Raw genomic sequence first — 6011 nt, forward strand, 5'->3', positions numbered from 1 at the left:
CTTATTATTTTATATTGGGATATAGCTGATTAACATGGCAGATTAAAACATTTTTAAATTAAATTTTAAAAATTGAGGTAGCATTGGTTTATAATATTATAGAAGTCTCACGTGTTCAGTGTTATATGTCTAATTCTGTACATGCGAGCGTGCTCACCACCAAAAATTCAGTTTCCATCTGTCCCCATTCAGGTGATCCACTTTGTTCATTTCACCTTCCCTCCCCCTGCCCCTCTAGTCACCGCTACTCTGTTCTCTGTTTATATGTGTTTGTTTATGCTTGATTTGTTCATGTTGAATAATTTTTGTTTGTTTAGTGTTCGAGTGAAATCACGCTGCACCTGTCTTTTTCAGTCTGACTTATCAATACTTCAGTTAGCATAATACACTCTTTGTGCTAAGTCGCTTCAGTCATGTCTGATTCTGTGAAAGCCTCTGGACAGTAGCCAGCCAGGCTCCGCTGTCCGTCAGATTCTCCAGGCGAGAATACTGGGGTGGATTTTGCCGTGGCTTCTAGGGGATCTTCCTGACCCAGGGATTAAAAGCGTTTCTTACGTCTTTGCGGGAGACCCGGGTTTGATCCCTGGGTTGGGAAGATCCCCTGGAGTAGGAAATGGCAACCCATTCCAGTATTCATGCCTGGAGAATCCCTGAAGGAGCCTGGTAGGCTACAGTCCATGGGGTCGCAAAGAACTGGACACGACTGAGCGACTTCGTTTTCGCTTTCGCTTACGTCTCCTGCATTGGCAGGCAAGTTCGTTCCCAGTACTGCCACCTGGAAAGACCAAGACATGTGGGATATTAGTTCCCTGACCAGGGATTGAACCAGGGTCCCGGCACTGAAAGTGCTGAGTCCTAACCACTAGACCACCAGGGAATTCTCTCTATTCAACTCTTTTCTTTCTTATTTATTTTTTGGCCCAATTTGTTACAATATTGCTTCTGTCTTATGTTTCGTTATTTTCTGTCTATTTTTTGGCCATGAGGCGTGTGAGATCTTAGCTCCCCAACCAGGGATGAAACCTGTGCTCCCTGCAATGGAAGGCAAAGTTTTAACCACTAGACCGCCAGGGAAGTCCCTATTGAGTTCTTAATGTCAGTAATTTTCCTGTTTTCATTTCAAATGTGTTTCCATTTGACTCTTTCCTGAACAGATTCCAGTTCTTGGGTAATATTCTCTGTCCTTTCTCTTCCTTTTTTTTTGTGGAATGCATAAATAATAACTGTTAAAATTTTCCCATTAGATAACTAATATCTGCACCATTGTTTTTTCTGTTTATCTATTTATTTATGTATTTATTTTTCTTCTTGGTTTTGAGTCATTTGATCGTATCTCTTGCCTGGTTATTATGTTTCTAAGATTCATCTGTGTTGTTGCAAGTAGCTGTAATATAATTCATCTGTTTTTACTAATTTCTGATAGTTCACAGTGTGACTGGATCACAGTTTGTTTCTTCTGTTGGCTCATTGAAGGTCATGTGGTTTGTAGAATAATTAAAAAAAGCATTCACTTTAAGTTTCTTGAAGCCCTTTAAAATAATTAATTCTGCAGTGATTTTGAGCTAGAGAGCCTGCCCGTGCAGTGTGTTTTGACCATGCTGGCAATGGACCCTTTCAGTAATGTAAGTACCAGAATGTGCTATGAATACTATTTCTCCATGATGGTCTTACTCTGTATCCCCAAATAAGCCCGGTAAAATTTCAGAACTGTTTATTTGCAGTTGCATTGGCCACGTGGGTGGGTAGTTGGCTTCAATTTGAGGGCGCGGAAATCACGAGCTGGGCAGATCAGCTCATTCTCTGCAGGGTGAGATGGAGGCCACTTGATGGAACCAGGTTTATTTAGTCTCTTCAAGAGGCCATGAACGAAACTGGAATAAAAACTTAGGAGGCTGGTGTCTGAGCATGCTTCTAGTCTCCTGGAAAGCAATTCCAGCTCCAAAGTTCATGTATATCATCTAAAGTCCTCGAGACAGTTTTTCAAAGTGTCTGAGGGAGATGCTGGGTGTTTTGTTGGAACCTGGGAGTGTGGAGGCCGGGTGGGGGGATAGGAAGAGTGCAGAGAACTTTCAGGCTGATCTGGATTTGAACCCTACTAGATGTTTACAGCGATGACTTATTTAGCTTCCTTTTTTGATTCTCTCATCTCTAAAATGGGCATGCTGGTACCTTTTAAACTGGATTCTTGTGAGAATTTTATGCCAGATTATGTTAAAGATAGGGATTTCCCAAGTGGTGCTAGTGGTAAAGATGCCACCTGTCATTTCAGGAGACTTGGGTTTAATCCCTGGGTTGGGAAGATTCCCTGGAGAAAGGAATGGCAAACCAGTCCAGTATTCTTGCCTGGACAATTCCATGGACAGAGGAGCCTGGTAGGGTACAATCCATGGACTCACAAAGACACAACTGAAGCAACTTAGTGCACACGCATATTAAAGATGACTGGCGTAATGCCTGGAAATAATTTAAAAAAAATTTATTTACTTATTGGCTGTGCTGGGTCTTAGGTGTGGCATATGGGATCCTCCATCTTCATTGCACCACTTTAGTTGTGGCATGCAAGCTCTTAGTTTCGGCAAGTGGGATCTAGTTCTCTGACCAGGGATTGAACCTGTGCCCCCTTCACTGGGAACATGAAGTCTTAGCCACTGGACCACCAAAGATGTCCCATGCCTGGCAATATTAGGTGTTCAATATGAGGTAGCTCTGTATCACTGCAGTCACTCATCATTACTGTCACCATTATTATGCAGGAAAGCTTCGGCCATGAGCAAGGCTCTAGGACCTCTCGGGGGCAGGCAATCTCTGCTGCCCTGCTATTCAATCTGGTAAGCTTGTGGTCCTGGGCAATTTCTTAAGTCACTGCTCTTTCCCAAGGCTTGGTCCCTTACAAAGAGGGAAGGAGAAGGGCTCTAACTGATTAGGAATGGGGAGAATCAGATTTAGGGCAAAGCCTGCTATAACAGAGTCAAATGTCTACAAACTGACAATCGAGTTGAAGAGGAAGACAGGTTATGCCACCATTCATACAGGGGAAATCCACACATGGCAGATTTCATCGATGGGATGGGGCTTAAGCCTGTCACTGAATCCAACTGGTTTTTAAATCGTTGACAGCTGATATCTGCATACACCAAGAAGAGAACCAGTTTAGGGAACCTACCTGGTACTAGGGAGATGAACTAATGATGGACCAATTCAAGTTTGGTTTTGTGCTCTGGTTCATGGCAGGGGTCCACGGAGCAAGGTTCTGATTAATCATTTTCTAACGTCGTGCTTGTTCATGTGTTGGATCATTTATTCATGACACATTTTTTATGAAACGTCTCCCATGTGACCAGCACACTGTTAGGTGCTGTGGGGAATACAGAAAGATATATATGTGTATATATGTAGAGTGAGCCTTGAGTTCGGCAAATTCCTTTCTTTGGCTTATATATGGGAAAGTAGCTATAAAACATGCAATAAAGTGGTGAGGTCATAAGGTCCTAAAAGAAGTGCAGATGAGTTTTTCCTGGTGGCCCAGTGATAAAGAATCCACCTGCCAATGTAGGGACACAGGTTCGATCCTTGGTCTGGGAAGATCTCACATGGCACAGAGCAGCTAAGCCTACGTATTACAACTATTAAGCGTGTGCTCTAGAACCTGGGAACTGCAACTACTGAGCCCACGTGCACTAAAGCCCATTCTCCACCACAAGAGAGGCCACTGCAAGGAGAAGCCTGCACACGGCAACCGGAGAGTAGCCCCTGCTAGCTGCAGCTAGAGAAAATCCTGTGCAGCAATGAAGGCCCGGCACAGCCATAAATAAATAAAAATAAATTAATGACGTTATTAGAAATGTGCAGGTTAAATTTTAGAAACGTTCAGAAGAAGAGAAGACATTACCTGTAGGTGGATAGTGTGAGGTCTATTCTTGTTGCCTCCAATCTCACCCTTCTCCATTTAATTCTTTTTGTCATCGCCACCCTAATCATTCTAAAATACCCCTTTCAGCAAGCCCAGCTTTTTCTTAAAACCCTGAAATGATTTTCCGTTTCCCACTGAACCGATTTCAAAGTCGCTTTCAGATTGTCTTAATATCTCTAGCTCTGCAGGTATGATTTATTCCTTCTCCTTGGATGAGGGTTGGAGGGATGGGGGTAATGTCAATTGCATGGCATACTTTCGGCCTTCCACATGTAGCCTGTGATTGTGGCCTCAGTGTATCTTCCCTTGGGAATGTTGTCTGTGGGAGTCTTTTTTCTTGTTGATGTCTTGGGTTGTGGAGTGCCCATGGTACAATCCTATGCTTTCCTCCATGTGTTTGTGTACTGTAATGAATTAGAGTTTTTATGCTCAAGAGGCAAAGGATTTCCACACTTGGCCTTTGAGCTGTAGCCTGAGCTGAAGAGTAGACAGTCTGGCTTCTGTTGGTGGATAGATAGCCCAGGTTCTACCAGTTCCTAATTTCAGGTAGGGAGCCTGGCTCCTGCTTGTGGGCTTTCTGACCTTGACTTGGCATTTGAGCCTCAGCCTCTGTAGCTTGTGTAGCTTATGTTTTCCTGAAGACCTGGAGGCTTTAGGTGGCTCGCTCCCTATTATCTGTATCTCTACCCCCAATCTGACTTCTGACCAAATCCCAGAGTGGTTGGCTCTTGTAGTCAGTTGCCCAGTATCACCTCTATTTGGTTGTCGGGCTTCCCTGGTGGCTCAGCTGGTAAAGAATCCACCTGCAATGCGGAAGACCTGGGTTCAGTCCCTGGGTTGGGAAGATCCCCTGGAGAAGGGAACTGGCTACCTACTCCAGTATTCTGGCCTGGAGAATTCCATGGATGATATAGTCTATGGGATCGAAAAGAGGTGGACACGACTGAGCAACTTTCACTTTCACTGTCCTGCCATCTCAGGTTTAATGTGTTCAGAACTGGACTCCTGATGTGTTCATACATGTTAATACAGAAGGAGAAGAAGGCAAAAGAGGATGAGATGGTTGGATGGCATCACTGAAATGGACATGAACTTGGGCAAACTCTGGGAGATGGTGAGGGAGAGGGAAGCCTGGCATGCTGCAGTTCATGGGGTCTCAAAGAGTCAAACACGACTTGGCAACTGAGCAACAACAGCATTAAACATCCCATGAATAAAGGCTTATTGAGTGCCTGTTTCTTAGTGCCACTTTAACAGCTGTGATCTGATTTATGCTGTTAACTATATATACATTAGAGCTATATGGGTCCATACATGGCATAGCATGTGTGTATATGTAGACCATAGTTATCTGGGTTGACTCAGATGTGCTTTGCTTTAGATACTCTGACAACCTCAAGATTTATAAGAAAGCACTTTTTGGATAATAGCAGTCCTGATGCCAAGAGATCCTTGTTGCATGGTTTGGCCTTACTTATTATGAGAGGGCAAGTAATTCTCACAGCTTCTCTCCCGCTCCAGACCCTTGAACAGTATACTCAACACTCTACGTGCATCAGAATCCCTTGGGGTTCTTGTTAAAAAGACTGCTTTTTGGACACCCTCAAGCTAAACTTTCTACGCTCGGGCCTAGGGAATAGGACTGACAAAGGCGTATTTTTTGATTGTTATTAAGTAACTTTTACTTTCATTAGAAGAGGGTAGCAAAGACTCCCAGCAGATTACAGAATATAGAAGAAAGTCTTTTCTTGCTGCTTTACAGTTCTCTGAAGCAGCATAATCCAGCTGGAACCAGAATCTGTGTTTCTTGTTTCATAGGGCTGAAAAGAATTGAAATTGAATGTCACAGAATTGTGAGGTAATCCACCCTAAAATGGCATCCGTCAAATTGTCCAACCTCAAGCAGTCAGTATCCTATTTCTAGTTTTCTTCAGGCTTACTAACTTGAATACCTTTGTTTTCTACTATTTTTTCACATTGTGTGCGATTTTTGAACTTGGTATATGACATGGATCATTTTCCTTTCTCATTTTCATATTAAAACAGTCTGAGCTTTCATTCTTTCATGTTTGGATTTTTTTTTCATTCTTTTTACTAGCCA

At 43.1% G+C, this 6011-nt stretch overlaps 1 non-coding gene across 1 annotated transcript; it reads right to left on the minus strand.

Moving 5' to 3' along the window:
- Positions 806–877, minus strand: TRNAE-UUC. The gene has a single exon. It is a non-coding gene; the product is annotated as a tRNA-Glu (tRNA).

Source organism: Capra hircus, chromosome 27 (genome assembly GCF_001704415.2).
Source record: "Capra hircus breed San Clemente chromosome 27, ASM170441v1, whole genome shotgun sequence".
Taxonomy (NCBI): domain Eukaryota; kingdom Metazoa; phylum Chordata; class Mammalia; order Artiodactyla; family Bovidae; genus Capra; species Capra hircus.